Source organism: Oryctolagus cuniculus, chromosome 10 (assembly GCF_051225735.1).
Source record: "Oryctolagus cuniculus isolate XC-2025 breed Fujian yellow rabbit chromosome 10, ASM5122573v1, whole genome shotgun sequence".
In the NCBI taxonomy this organism is placed as follows: domain Eukaryota; kingdom Metazoa; phylum Chordata; class Mammalia; order Lagomorpha; family Leporidae; genus Oryctolagus; species Oryctolagus cuniculus.
The window spans coordinates 89,972,947-89,987,678 of NC_142876.1; the positions used below are offsets into that span (position 1 = coordinate 89,972,947).

Here is a 14,732-nt window from a genome sequence, read left to right on the forward strand (position 1 = left end):
TTGTTGCTTCTAAATAGTGCTGAGACACCTATAGAGATAAATTTTTTTGCCCAAGTGGAGTAGAAATTAACTCTTTAGTTTTTGTAGATAGTTTTTAAAAACTGAATTAATAAACAGAGGCATAATTATAATCTACCTTTTAACCCTGCTGTTTCCTCTACAAAATATTTTTGCCTAAAATTTTAAAAAATTTAGTTCTCAGTATTTAAAGTTGAGTTCGGATGTTTTCCTTTATTACATCACAATTTTCCTGTAATAAATTCATTTGTCTCAGAAATCAGCTATGCCATGCACCATATCATATTCTAAGTATGAGTGAATGGCACTGTTATAACAGAATAGTAGGCAACATATTTCTGTACAGTTGGCATCCTCAATTATAACTGATAGCTTATATAAGACAGGGTATGTAAGACATAAGATCTAATGGGGTAAGAGTCAGGGACCCTGTGGAAGACAGTTATTGTTACTGTAGCACTATTTAATAGACTACTCCAAACATTAGTGCCTTTACAAAGGCAAGGATTTAATTTTGTTTTGCTCACATATGTACATTTGGCTATGGTTTTGTTGTACTTGTCTAGAACCAGCTAAGCTTGAATCAAGCCAATGTATTGGGTTCAAATTATTCCACATTTCTCTCATCCCCATTTGAAATAGCAGATACCCATAGAAAAGTTCTCTCGTGAGGACCAACAGGAATGTCAGAGGCAAGTCAAATTATGCAAGCACATTTGAGGTCTCCATTATCATTTCACTGGACAAAGTGGGTATGTCAGAGACCAAGGCTGTTATCAACAAGGCAGAGAGATATGTTTTGCTTATAATGGGAAAGAATGGTGAAATTCATGTATCATTCTACCACAGAAGACTGAATAATTACCAAAAATCTAATCTATCATAGATACCTCTGATGAATGGATGAGTAAATGACATGTTTTAAAATGTTCACATACCACTCACTTTTGTTAATACTGTGTCTTAAGGCCTATGTGGTTAAAAGCCCTATAAAAGACTTGATTAATTTGAGAGATATTTAATTTGAGACATCAGTTAGGACTTAGAGAAGATTCTAACATTTGAAAGAATAGGCCTGGTTATTCTTGGTATTATCTACTGGAGAAGAAAATAAGCCATTTGCACAAATACTTTCATGGCAAGGCAACAAAATGGTAAGTGAAAGAGTAGAGGCATTGACTATATAGTACTTAGGCTTTCTTGGCTTTTTCTCTCAATAAGTTCTTTTGTCATGAAAGTGTAGAATAAATTTCCTAATAACTAACACAGGTTTTTTTAAATTTCTCAGAAATACTGCAGATGTACTTTTTATTATGCAAATTTTAAGAGGAGACTATAGGAGCTCCACAGTTTTGAAAAAACAGATTAATGTGTTTCTTAAGCCTTCTGTCTTTCAACAAATTGAACAATCTGGAGTGTCAAATTAAAAATATGAAGGAGAAAATCTGCTACTATGAAGAATTATACCAATAAAGATTTGAGACAGTGAACACCATTGCTGAGAAAATTAAAAATACCTTTAGTCATTGAACTAAGAAAACATGAAGTTAGAGAAACAAATGCAATAATATAGCTCTCTGGAAATAATTCATTTAGGGCACTTACTTTTGAAATTGGAGTTCATTATTCACCTGTGAATGTAAGAAACCATGACTGATTGTTGCTTTTGATATGAAAACTTTATGGCAGTTTGACAAATTTTTTAATATTTATCTCACTTTCTGTTGTATTACTTTTATCTAAAATTTCTGAAAGATCATTTTGATTAATATTGAAGCTGGGATTGGGTATAATTCTACATTGTTTATTTCAGAAGTTTGGATAGAGTTTATAGAAACATTATTTTACCTTAATGATGAAGATGTTTGGAATAATTTTCCCCAACAACTTGCTAAAGTTTTTTTTTTTTTTTTTTTTAGTTTATGTGAGAGTAATAGAGAATGAAATTGATAAGTGATGGTGCCAGTAAACTCATTAGAATGTAAAATAATTTCACCACAGGAGGAACATTTGGGGTGCAGTTGAGATTAAGTTTCCATATCAGTTATACTCCAATGTGTTAACAAAGATGCAAAAACAACTTGAATGGGTAGAAACAGTTAACATAATAATTTAGGCTCTTGATTACTGTTATAAGATTGTGAGATACCTAGTATGGTAAAATATGTATTTTAATTCAAAGTTCACATATTTATTAGATCGTTCTTTCAGGTGCACCTGAATTCAATCCTGCTTTTGCAGACCCTGAGAGGCACAGTGATGACTCAAGTAACTGGATTCCTGTCATACATGTGGGATACCTATATTGAGTTCCCAGTTCTCGACTTCAGCTCAGTCTAGTCCTGGTTATTATGGGCATATGGAGAGTGAACCAGTGGAGGAGAGCTTTCCGCTGCTGACTGTATGTCTTTCTATGTCTCTGCCTTCTCTCTCAGACAGATAAACAAATAAGACGTTGACCAGGGCTGTGGTCATTTGAAATCTTGACTGGGGCTGAAAGGTTCGCTTCCAAGGTGGTTTGTTTACATGGTTGTTGGCAAGAGACCTCGGCCCTTCATCTTGTGGCCCTCTCCAAAGGGCTACCTGAGTGTCTCTGTGATGGCAGGTGGTTCAACCTGAAGGGGAACAATAACTCCCAGATGTTCACAAGTGGAATGAAGCTCTATTACAAATGACAAATTAGCAATAGAAAATGAAACAGATGCTTATTAACCTCTGTGTTGCAGATAGACATGAAAGATACCCACAGAATGAGTAGTTCTCAAAGAGGGGGCTTTGAATTCCAGCTTATGCTTGTATAGGATCTTCAACAAAGGATAGTAAACTTCAGAGAAGTGAAAAGACAAAGGGAAAAGACCCTAACTCTCTATAAGCAGCAATTTGGGCAGGTTGGGGTTGGGGGAGGCAAAGAAATAGAAATCAAATGTTAGTGTCAAGGCTCAGAACATAATACCCCAGGATATACTGCTTTGTACACTTTGAAAGACCATTCACCCACTTTTCCCTTCTTTTTTGGAAACGCTCATTCCAGGGGGATCCTGTCCGCATACTGCAGAACCAGGAATGCTACACAGAGGGGACAAGATAAATCTGAATAGACAGTTTTTTGCTGGATTTTCTCACCTAGTCTTTTTTGATTGGATCGTACCCTTTTGTCCAATCAGATTTCAGCACAGCTTTCCATTCTCTATCAAATCTAAGCATAAAAATAGACAGTTTTCCCTGGGTCTTTATTTCTGAAGACTACCATGTCATGTAAAACTATGATAAAATAAGTTTATTATGCTTTCTCTTATTAACGTATCATGTGTTATAGGAGTTTCAGTCATGAATAAAGATAAGTTTCACACCTTTTCTCCCTTGCATTGAGGAAGTTTGTTAATAGAAATTTCTCTGTTCGTGGGACTGATCAAAAGCTATCTTTTCTGGTTAGTGGGAGAGTAGGGTGCAGACAGGAGGCGTTATGCCTTTGTAAGCCTTTATCCTGCTCTCAGGCAAATGGAGGAAGAACAGAGAAATCTCTTGTTTTGTGCATCATCTTCAATGTCTTCAATTCAACAATTGTTCATATTTTGAGGAGGCATATTCTGCCTCCCACAGCCCAGGAGAAGTGTTCCAAGAGAGAGCAAGGTGGAAGCAGCAATGAATTTTATGAGTTGACCTTGAAAGTTACTCACTGGCACTTCTGCATATTTTATTTGTTAGAACTGAGTCGCTAAATTCAGCCTATACTCAAAACAGGGATATAAAAATTTATGGATATATTTAACACCCTGATCACTGTCTACAGAAAGTTTGATTTGATCTTGTATGTTTTCTGTTTCAGTGTACGATTGTTTTGATACGCAATTCATAAGCACAGTGAGACTTCAGATTTAAAGGGCAGTGAGAGTTCAGCTGAGATGATAAGGGTTGCTTTTTGAGGTAGTGGTGTGAGTTTGGTCTAGTGATCAACATGCTGATTAGGATGTCCGTGTCGCATATCATAGTGCCTGGGTTTGATTCCTGGCTCCGGCATCTGACACCATTTCGGTGCTAATGTGGAACTGTGGAGGCAGTGGTGATGGTTCTAATATTTGTGTTCCAGTCAGTCACTCATATTGGAGACTTGGATTGTGGCCCCAGTTCCTTTCTGTGGGTCCCAGCCTGTCTGTTGCTACCATCTGGGGAGTTAACCAGTGTACATGAGCTTGCTCTCTCACTTTCTCTCTCCCTCTCAGCCTCTCAAATTAAACAACAACAGCAATAAGAAGTTACTTCTTATGCAACAGGAAGAAGACAATGAGAACTAGAGTCCCACTCTGCTAATATAACCAAGTTTTGGTCTATAAGATTAGAAAATCAGTAAGTTATTCATTCATTCTCAGATACTTAAGAAACTAGTTTCAGTGAGACAACATATTCTTTCTTCAGTGACCTAAAAATACAGCCAGAAACAGTTATGTGAGGATTAGTGAGGCCCTTGAGAGAAGTCTTAGACCATCAAATACAGGAGAAAGAACTGGGATGAGCTGTTGCACATAGGATGGTTTTATAAAGTTGTGCTTCAGAGTTCTTCAAGGCAGAGAAGAAATTCTATAGTTTGGATGTCTCCAAGGAATAGAAATCATATACTGATTAGCTTTACTAATCAGGGATATTTGGGTTCTCCGAAAATGGTTCTCCATTTGGCCTTGGATATTATGACTTAAAGAATTTGCAATTTTTTTTCTGGCTTTAAATATATTCTGGAATAAATATCAGGAGACTGCTTTCTTTGGCTATGTGTGAACTAATAGGCTTGGGATAGAGGTGTGTAGGTACAGCACCAGATAAAGGAAAACCACTGGTTTTTAATACTCCCTTTGCATTTTCGATCGTTATCATCATGTTTTCCATCAGTTGGGATTGGTGGACAAGGGTAATAATATGTGTAGGGTCTAAGTTGCAAAAATTTTCGACATTAAAAAAATTCCACAACCGGCCGGCGCCGCGGCTCACTAGGCTAATCCTCCGCCTAGCGGCGCCAGCACACCGGGTTCTAGTCCCAGTCGGGGCGCCGGATTCTGTCCCGGTTGCCCCTCTTCCAAGCCAGCCCTCTGCTGTGGCCAGGGAGTGCAGTGGAGGATGGCCCAGGTGCTTGGGCCCTGCACCCCATGGGAGACCAGGAAAAGCACCTGGCTCCTGGCTCCTGCCATCGGATCAGCGCGGTGTGCCGGCCGCAGCGCGCCGGCCGCGGCGGCCATTGGAGGGTGAACCAACGGCAAAGGAAGACCTTTCTCTCTGTCTCTCTCTCTCTCACTGTCCACTCTGCCTGTCAAAAAAAAAAAAAAAAAAAATTCCACAACCATAATGAAGAAATAAACACTAGGGGGAAATGCATAGACATTCCTAAGAGGAAAGATTCAGTTCTATGGCTTTAAAAAGGATATAATCTCAAATCTTGTTTTCTCAACTTGAATTTTTTTCTCAAGATGAAACAACTAGAGAAAGAAAGTGCAAAAATATTAAGAAGACTGCCCCTCTGGGTTGACCTAGTTTTGGTTTTTGAATTGCATATGTTTTAGGGGGTTATAACAAGGAGGTGGGGAAGATGCAGATGGACCAAAGTTGCTAAGAATGAAAACAGACTCCATCCTACCTTGGTAGTGCTGATTCCAGTCTATTGACTTTTCCTACAGCTGTCTTGGTCTGCAGGCGGGGAAACCCTGCCTGGGACTTTGTTAGTAGGTCTGTTAGCCACAAATTTAGTGCATAAAGGCATTCAGTGGGAGGTAAAGTCTATTTTTTGTTATGGTGAAGCATTTATGTTGGCATGCCCTAATTGTGTTTGCAGTAAAATTGAAGGCTATTACAAGAGTGGGAAATCAGATGAACGATCATAAATAGTAGGTCAAATGAGAGGCAGTGCTGCCCAGTCAACAACATCATTTTTGTGGCCTATGGTGTTTAGGGAATGCTCACTGGGTGTCTGGCATAAATGAAGTAAAGGCCATGGTTCTGAGGGAATTACCAGGCCTGATTTCCTCCAGGCTTCATTGTACTTTGCTCTCAGAGTGCCTGATTCCTTTGTGCCACTGCTATGCAAAAATAGCCTTTAACATTCCTGGCCCAGCCCCTTGCTGCCTTCTTCTGTCTTCATCTTGAGAAGCTTAATGTCTCCCTGCTGGCCAAACTTCAGTGCAGGGCGGGTTCTACTCTTGTTCTGTGCTCAAGGTCTTGGAAGGGGTGTCTCTGTCTCTGTGCTGTGACCCCAAGTCCCTGTTGGGTGACTGTCGCTAGTTACAGAGTGTTGAGGAAACTTCCAGCGCAAGATAGAATCTCAAAACAATAGTCATCCTCAAATCCCTCTTTCACCTCCCTATCCAGTCCATCAGTGGCTCCTCAACCCTACCTTCCAGATTTTAAATCTGGCTGCCTCTCCCCATGTCCAAGGTTACTATCCTATTAAAGGCATTGCCACATTTTTCTTGGGCTCCTGGAGTAAGTACTTCTTTTTTCACCCTTTTACAAAATGTGTTCCCTCACACATTGACCATATTGAGCTTTAACTTTGTGTGTGTGTGTGTGTATGCTTCATCACTCACACTGCTTTAAAAATCTCTTGAATGAAGCATAGCCTCCTTGTCTTGGTCTAAAGTTCCTGTTGGTAGGATCTTACTCCTGGTTACAAAATTTTTATACTCCAGTCATATGTGTTTATTGCTACACTGTGAGTAAGCCAACTATATGCAGTGTCAGGTCTTTGCTTTAGTGATTCTTTCTGTCTAGGATGCTCTTCTAAGCTCTTGCACGTTTGGTCCATGTAACCACTGAGGTGTCGGTTTATATGTCACTGTCTCAGAAAAAAAGTTTTTTTTTTTAAACCATGCTATCTAAAGTAATAGCTCCATTGTCATTTTCTGTTTAAAAAAATCAAAAATTATTTTCTTCTTTATTTTGAAGACATACACACACACATACACACACACACAGCTCCCATCTATTGGTTCATTTCCCAAATGCTGGCAACAGCTGGGCCAAGGCTGAAGCTAGGATTCAGGAATTCAATCCAGGTCTCCCATGTGGTTGACGGGAACTAAATTACCTGATCCATCACTGCTGCTTCCCATGGTCAGCATAAAGAGGGAGTTGGAGTCAGGAGCCAGAATCAGGAATCAAACCTAGAAACTCCCAGACTTGAACATCTGAACCACTAGGATAAAAGCCCACTTCAACACTCCATCATTTTCTGTGCTCTTACTTTGAAAAAATTTCTTCCACACGTTAATCAGTACCCAATGGTATGTGTTTATTTGTTGTCTGTTGCCTGTAGTAGAATTCAGTTATGATGAGACGGGGGACTTGGTTTTGTTCATTGTATCCCTAGAACCTATAGTGGTACTTAGCATATTATAACACTCAAAATAGCTGTTGGAAGTATGAATGGAAAAATTATGACTATTAAGTTGTTATTTCAGGCACAGGCCAATTATCTCTGATTGTGTTTCCCCAAAATTATGCCTACAATCTTCTATCCCGCATAATCTTCTCAAGTGGTGATTTGACATTCCACTCATTGTGAGATGGGTTTGTGACCTTTGTCTTGAAGGCAGACAGTACGGTGAGCAGCAGAAGTGATATTTGGCTGCTGAGGTTATGTCATAAAATGATGATGAAGCCTTGAACTGGTTCTCTTTGGGTGGCTCTCTCTTAGAACTCAGACATGGTACAGTTAGGAAGCCCAGGCAGCCACATGGCCAGGCCGTGTATCAGTAATAGCTATTTTTTGGCAGCAGAAGGGGGCTCATAGGTGCTAAGATGAAGCATGTTGTTTCCTGAGCCTTATTCATATGAATAACCATGTCTCTTTCAAGCCAGATCAACAAAATACATATATAAATAATCTCTTTCAATGTAAACGTCTCTGCCTTTCTCTACCACATGCTATCATTGGTGTTTTCCATACACACAGATGTAGATATATAAATATATATGTACTATTGTAGATATATAAATAGTAGATCTATACTAATGTGTGTGTATATATATATATATAGATAGATACACACTATTTATATACCTGCATGTGTGTGCCTGTACGATACCTCTCAGGGATCTAAAGATACTGCAGCTCAGCAGGTGCTTATGATTAAAATAAAAAAAAATCATGTTTGCTTTTTTGTTGTGTGTATTTTTTGTGGTGAGGCACAAATGAAATAGCATGTATGAAATTCTTTTGAAGAAGAAAGTCCAGAGAATCCTGGAAAATGCTACATGTAATACTACCTACATAGTTGTGAGAGAGTCATATAATCTCAGGTAATCCTAAATTAATCTAAGTTAATCCTCATGGTAGGAACTATTATCCAATTATGGATTAGGAAACCAAAGTACAGAAAGATTAAATGTTTTTCTAAAGGTCACACAGCAAGGAATCCTTCTGTTTGAGTTCCACAGAAGGATGAGAAATAGCTGGTTACTTGCTCTTCAGTATGAATGAATTTGTTGTATCAATTCATATTTTATTTATTGTACCTTCTACATCAAACACTGGAGATGATATCTTAATTACAGTTAAGATACAAGGTAAAGGATTGAGGTAAAAGCTATTTATGATTTAGTTAAGTGAAGTCTACATGGCAAGGCTAACTATCTCTCAATGTTTAAAAGTTGCAATTATATGGAAGCAGTACAGGAGTATCAAAGTGAATTATGACATTCTATTTAAAAGAAGGCAAAAAAGCAGTCACTTTCTGATGGGAAACTCTTATTTGCTGTGCCTAATTAGAACTCTCTGAAGCAGGAGCTATGAGAGTTGGTTGGCTGAGGGGACATCAAAGGAAAGTAGGTTCTACAGTAAGTGAGGAAAAGTTGCAAGGTCCAATCCCTCCTGGGATGACAGATGGATTAACTCCTTAGCCTTCCCCCTCCTTTCTTTCTCAGCTGTTGTGGTTCTATCCAGAGACATAAATATTTCATGTGAACTTTGCTTATATTTGGCTAAAATGTGAGATTTTTCTTTATTACTTTCTCTTTTTAAAAAAGATTTATTCATTTATTTAAAAGGCAGAGAGAGAGAGAGAGAGAGAGAGAGGTCTTCCATCTGCTGGTTCACTCCCCAAATGGCTGCAATGGCCAGAGCTGGGCTGATCCGACGTCAGGAGCCAGGAACTTCTTCTGGGTCTCCCGTGCCAGTACAGGGGCCCAAGGACTTGGGCCATCTTCTATTGCTTTCCCAGGCTGCAGCAGAGAGCTGGAGCAGAAGTGGAAGCAGCAGGGATATGAACTGGTGCCCATATGGGATGCTGGCACTGCAGGCAGTGACTTTACCTGCTATGTTACAGCGCCCGCCCCCTTTATTACTTTCTAAGGAGGAGGACTTTGAAGAGCATGATGGACTTCTCTGATTTCATTCTCACAAAGTGTAGAGTGTATTTCCAGAGACTCTCAATTCCCTGCTATTTGTCATTTAGCCCACAGTGAAGAAGAGAGTCTGAGTTAATTTCTGACAAAGCTGGGATGTATGTGTGTACATATGTGTATGTATTTATGAGATGATTTCAGCAACAAACAGCATAGAGACCAGGCGTCACCATTAATCCACTTGGGTTTAAATGCCCTGACCTTCTTTGTTTCATGTTTACCTTCTCCTGGGTTCCAGCACGTGTCCAGGTATTCAGGGGACCAATCAGTTGGTGACAGAACAATAAAGAGCAGCTATGCATGAAGCTCAGAAGATAGACTTTTCTTGGATTGATTATTTTATCATGTTATTGGTAAAATGTCTTGTCAAAATTTGAATTTTGCCAGTGCTAAGTGTGATATCAAGGTCAAAACAGTCCAAGGTAAAAAAGAAAGCTGGTAGAAAATTAGCAACAAATTACCTGAGATACTAAAGTGGATTTGGAGAAAAATATCTTTCTCTAGTTAAACATTTTAAGATACATTCTTTTCCAAAGTTTGCTTCTCAAGAAGAAAATAACTTGCAGGTTTGGAACACTACAATTTGGAGTATTTGGGGATTTGTGGGCTTCTGAGGCACATAAGATGATTAAAGTACACTCAAAAGCAATTCAAATCTCTCAAGTAGTATCAAGCACAAAAAGTCATTCACCACATTCCTTTTCAAACAAACCTTTACTTTGAACAATTACATCTCATGAACTTCTAGTAGATCCCCAAACAGGGAATGTCCAAACTACTTTGCCACCTTCTCCAGTCTTCTATCTATATTTCCAGCTAGCAGTATATATTTACGGAACATAGACCAGGTGCCACATGAAGTGACAGGCCTTAAATATTTAGACAAGACTCCTTCCCTCAAGACATACTCAGCTCTTTAGACAAGTAGTTTTATCCATCATCTATTGCAGTATAACAAATTTCTCCCAAGCTAGCAGCTTTAGTAAAACATTTAGTATCTCAGAGTTGTTATGCAACAGGTATCTGGGTACAGCTTAGCTTCACGGTGTAGCCCAAGGTCTCTCATGAGACTGTGGGCAAAATGTTAGCTAGGGCCATGCTCATCTGAAGGTTCAACTATGGATGGAAGACCTGTCTGATGAGGTTGTTGTCAAGCTTCAGTTTATTGTTGGTTGTTGGCTGGATACCTCAGTTCCTCAATATAGACCTCTTCATAGCTGGCTTTTGCTGAATATTCCTTGTCTTTCATATTACTACCACCATTATTCAGCTTCTCACTGATCTCTGTTGCATCTTTCTTTTAATTATCTGTATGTTACTGCTGTAGTTCTGACCCTTAGCATCCACTGAAAGGGTATTTTCAATGGCTTTATCTCATTTCATCTTATTTTTCATTTTTGTGGGTTGAATCACATGAAGCTGCCATTCTTTTGGAGATAATATTGGTAGTAGAATAATCCATGTGGGCTGATATAACAAAACACCATAGAAGGATAGTTTAAATATTTACTTAAATTTTTTGTTTGTTTTTTATAAAAACTTTAATTTATTTACTTTAAATTTAATCAAATTTATTAGAATTAAATTTAATTTATTTAAAAATTTTAAATTTATTTATTTTTTAGTTTTATTTACTCAAATTTTTATTAATATAAATTGAACGGACTTTATGCAATCCATGGATATAGTACCAAGAAGACAACCACACTTTCTTCGCTCCCTCTCTCCCCTTTCTTCTTCAATTTTTGCATAGGAGCCATGGTAATCTTCTCTATGTCATTCCAATTTTAGAATATGTGTTGCCAAAGTGAGCACAAGAGATTTATTTTCTCAGTTTTTGAAGGCAGAAGTCCATGGTCAGGGTGGCAGCATGATCAGTTTCTAGGACCCTTTTCCTGGCTTGTAGGTGGCCACCATCTTGCTGTGTGCTCTCATGGGCTCTGATTTGTATACATGCAGAGAGGGAGAAAGGCCTGGTATCAATTCCTCTTCTTTTAACAATACTGATGCCATCATAAGAGCCCCACGTTCATGACCTTATTTATATATTTATTTTTATTTAAGGTATACGAATTTCATGTTTCACATACTGAGATTCAGCAACATAGTGATACTTCCCATCCACCCTCCCTCCTGCCCACACTCCAGTTCTTCTTCTTTCTCCCTCTCCTATTCCCACTCTGAACTTTTACTTTATACACATAAGTTTACTTTATACTCATAAGATTAACCCTACAGTAAGTAAAGAGTTCAACAAATAGTACGAAGAGAAAAACCCTGCTCCTCAACAGTTGAGACAGGGCTGTAAACATCATCAGTTCTTAAAGTGTCAAGTTCATTTCCATATATTACCTTTTAGTTACTCTATTAGTTACCACAGATTAGGGAAAATATATGGTATTCTTCTTTTTGGGACTGGTTTACTTCACTAAGTATAATGGTTACAGTTGCATCAATTTTATTGCAAAAGATAGGATTTCATTCTTTTTTATGGCATAGTATTCACATACATATATATGAATATATATATACATACAACAATTTTTTCATCCAGTAGTCAGTTGATGGACATCTGGGTTGATTCCATATATTAGCTTTTGTGAATTGAGCTGCAATAAATATTGGGTTACAGATCGCTCTTTGATATGCTGATTTCATTTCCCTTGGGTAAATTTCCAGGAGTGGGATGGCTGGGTCATATGGTAGGTCTATATTCAGATTTCTGAGATATCTGCATACTACATGATTTTATTTAAAATAAATAATTTCCCATAGACTCTACCTCTAAATACAATCATATGGGAGGTTTGGGCTTCGATATATGAATTTTTAGGGATACAGTTCGGTCCATATCAGGCAATTTCCTATGGTTCTACATAACACTTGTCTGTGAAAGTAGTACATGTTCATGTTAACTCACAAAAAATATACAAAAAGATAAAAATTAAATGTACCCAGAATTCTACCACTGAGAGTGAAGCAGTGATTACATTTTTATTTATTTCCAAGTTTTTAAAAACACATATCTTTTGAAGACTGGGCTCATCCTATATGCTTAATTTTGTGTTTTGTTTTTTCATTTAATATTAATTTCTGTGGGGAATTTTCTATGTCATTGAGTATTTTGGGAAAAACTTAAATGACAGTGATGTATTTCATTTGTTTAGTTATTTATTACTCATTTGTTTGGACATGGGAATGGCTTTTAATTTTTCAGAAATAATGCTGCGGGAAGGAAGATCATCAATGAATGCACACTGCTTTCTGACTATCTGTTCTCTTACTGAAGCTTCTTTGAAATAGAATGATTAGATCAAAGGTCAGGAAATTTTGCAGTATTAAAATTTATAAATTTCTCACTTGGTGTATAACATGAACAGCTTTTCAGAAATTTACCAATTTATATTTTATCACTGGGGTGCTAAAATTCTTTTGGTAATTTGCAAAAAAAACTACCTAATTATTAACAGAGATCTCCTTACTAATCTCCTTCCTGCAGTCATATCCCTCTCCAATCAAGCTTCCCTAGTGTTTACAGATTTTTGTCTACAATTTAAACTTGATCATATCGCTTGCCTGCTAACAACAATCATTTGCTCCCCCCTGCTTATTGTAGCAAGCCTTGAGGCTAGGAAATGTTTCATCAGCTCTTTCATTATTGGGCTTTTGCCTGAATTTCCAGTCTCATTTTTAACCACTCTTCTGTTCTCCTCTCTAGCAACATTAAACCACTAACAGTTTCTAAAATGCCTTGTTTTATGCTTCTCCTTTTCACATACTATTCCATGTGTCTTGCTTGCCCTTCCTCACTTGTCTTTCATCTCTCACAGTCTATTACTGACAGAAGGCTAGAGATGGCTGGGTTGTTCCATCCTGGAAATGGGAGTGCTGCTGTGATCACCAGTATTCTGATTCTTCCTGTCATTGTCCCAGTGGAGATATGGTCCAGCCTTTCACATGACAACCAGGTGAATGTTCTCTTTAAAACTGCTTGAATTATGGCTGGCGCCGGGGCTCATTAGGCTAATCCTCCGCCTTGCAACGCCTGCACACCAGGTTCTAGTCCCGGTCGGGGCGCCGGATTCTGTCCCGGTTGCCCCTCTTCCAGGCCAGCTCTCTGCTGTGGCCAGGGAGTGCAGTGGAGGATGGCCCAAGTGCTTGGGCCCTGCACCCCATGGGAGACCAGGAAAAGCACCTGACTCCTGCCATCGGTTCAGCGCGGTGCGCCGGCGCGCTACGGCAGCCATTGGAGGGTGAACCAACAGCAAAGGAAGACCTTTCTCTCTGTCTCTCTCTCTCACTGTCCACTCTGCCTGTCAAAAAAAAAAAAAAAACAAAAAACTGCTTGAATTATATCTTCTGATTATAATTTCTCCTGTGTATGTTTTATTCCAGCTTTGTTCATCCTCCCTGGCTTTAGTGGTGCTCTTGCTGCCCCTCCTAATCCCAAAAGCATTTTTCCCATCCCTATTTGCCTAATTCTGTCTTCTCAAACATTTCTTCAAAGCATCCTGAACCTCTGTAAAATTTGCTTTTTAATGTCTAGCATGGTGCTGTCACTTTGTGATGGCATATTTAGCATGCAAATAACACTTGCATACCTTTTTTAAACACTGCATGTCAAAAATGCTTTTGAGGACACAAAGTAAGTTGGCAGTACACAAAATAATGGCAGAAACAACAGCAAAAACATGTATTAGGGAACACTCTCAGCTCAGGGTTGAGTGGAAGTGTGTAATAAGGGGGGACTCACATTCACTTGCCAAGAGCTTCTGATATACACTGCTCTGTTAATGCCTATTAGCAATATGCCTACAAAATAAGATAGGGAAAAATTTATTTATTCATAGTTTAATGGATTATTATATAGGTATAAACATAGTTTTAAAGAAGCTATTATAGAGACATGCAACTTCTGACAGAAATAGTGCTGAGTGGAGCACTGTTTAAGACAGTCTGCATAAAACAAACCAAATCTCTGTATTTAAAGCTATGCAAGTATTATCCTTGCTAGGAAATCTTTCTGACAGTTTTCTTTTTCTGTGCCTCCTTTTCGATTATTTATTTTTATTTATTTGTGATCTGCTGAAAGGTTGAGATGACCTTATGACAAATTACAAACAAGATCACCATGACTACATGTTGATGGAATCCAGGAGTCACTGCATTGGACAGGATCTAAGCTGTCATTCTATGCAACTTCTCAAGAGAGGAAGAGGTTATGGGGACACATTATGTCAGTGAGGATAGCTTTCTTTGTTGGAAAAATTACCCCTTCTGTTGTATAGGAAACTTACCACACAGTGAAGCACTCGTTGATCTGAGTTTTA

General features: G+C 38.4%; 1 non-coding gene across 1 annotated transcript; it reads right to left on the reverse strand.

Annotated features, from left to right (window-relative positions):
- Positions 1 to 11,109: 11,109 nt before the first annotated feature.
- LOC138844166 (U6 spliceosomal RNA) lies at positions 11,110 to 11,217 on the reverse strand. Its single transcript, XR_011379706.2, has one exon. It is a non-coding gene; the product is annotated as a U6 spliceosomal RNA (small nuclear RNA).
- Between the last annotated feature and the right edge of the window lie 3,515 nt (positions 11,218 to 14,732).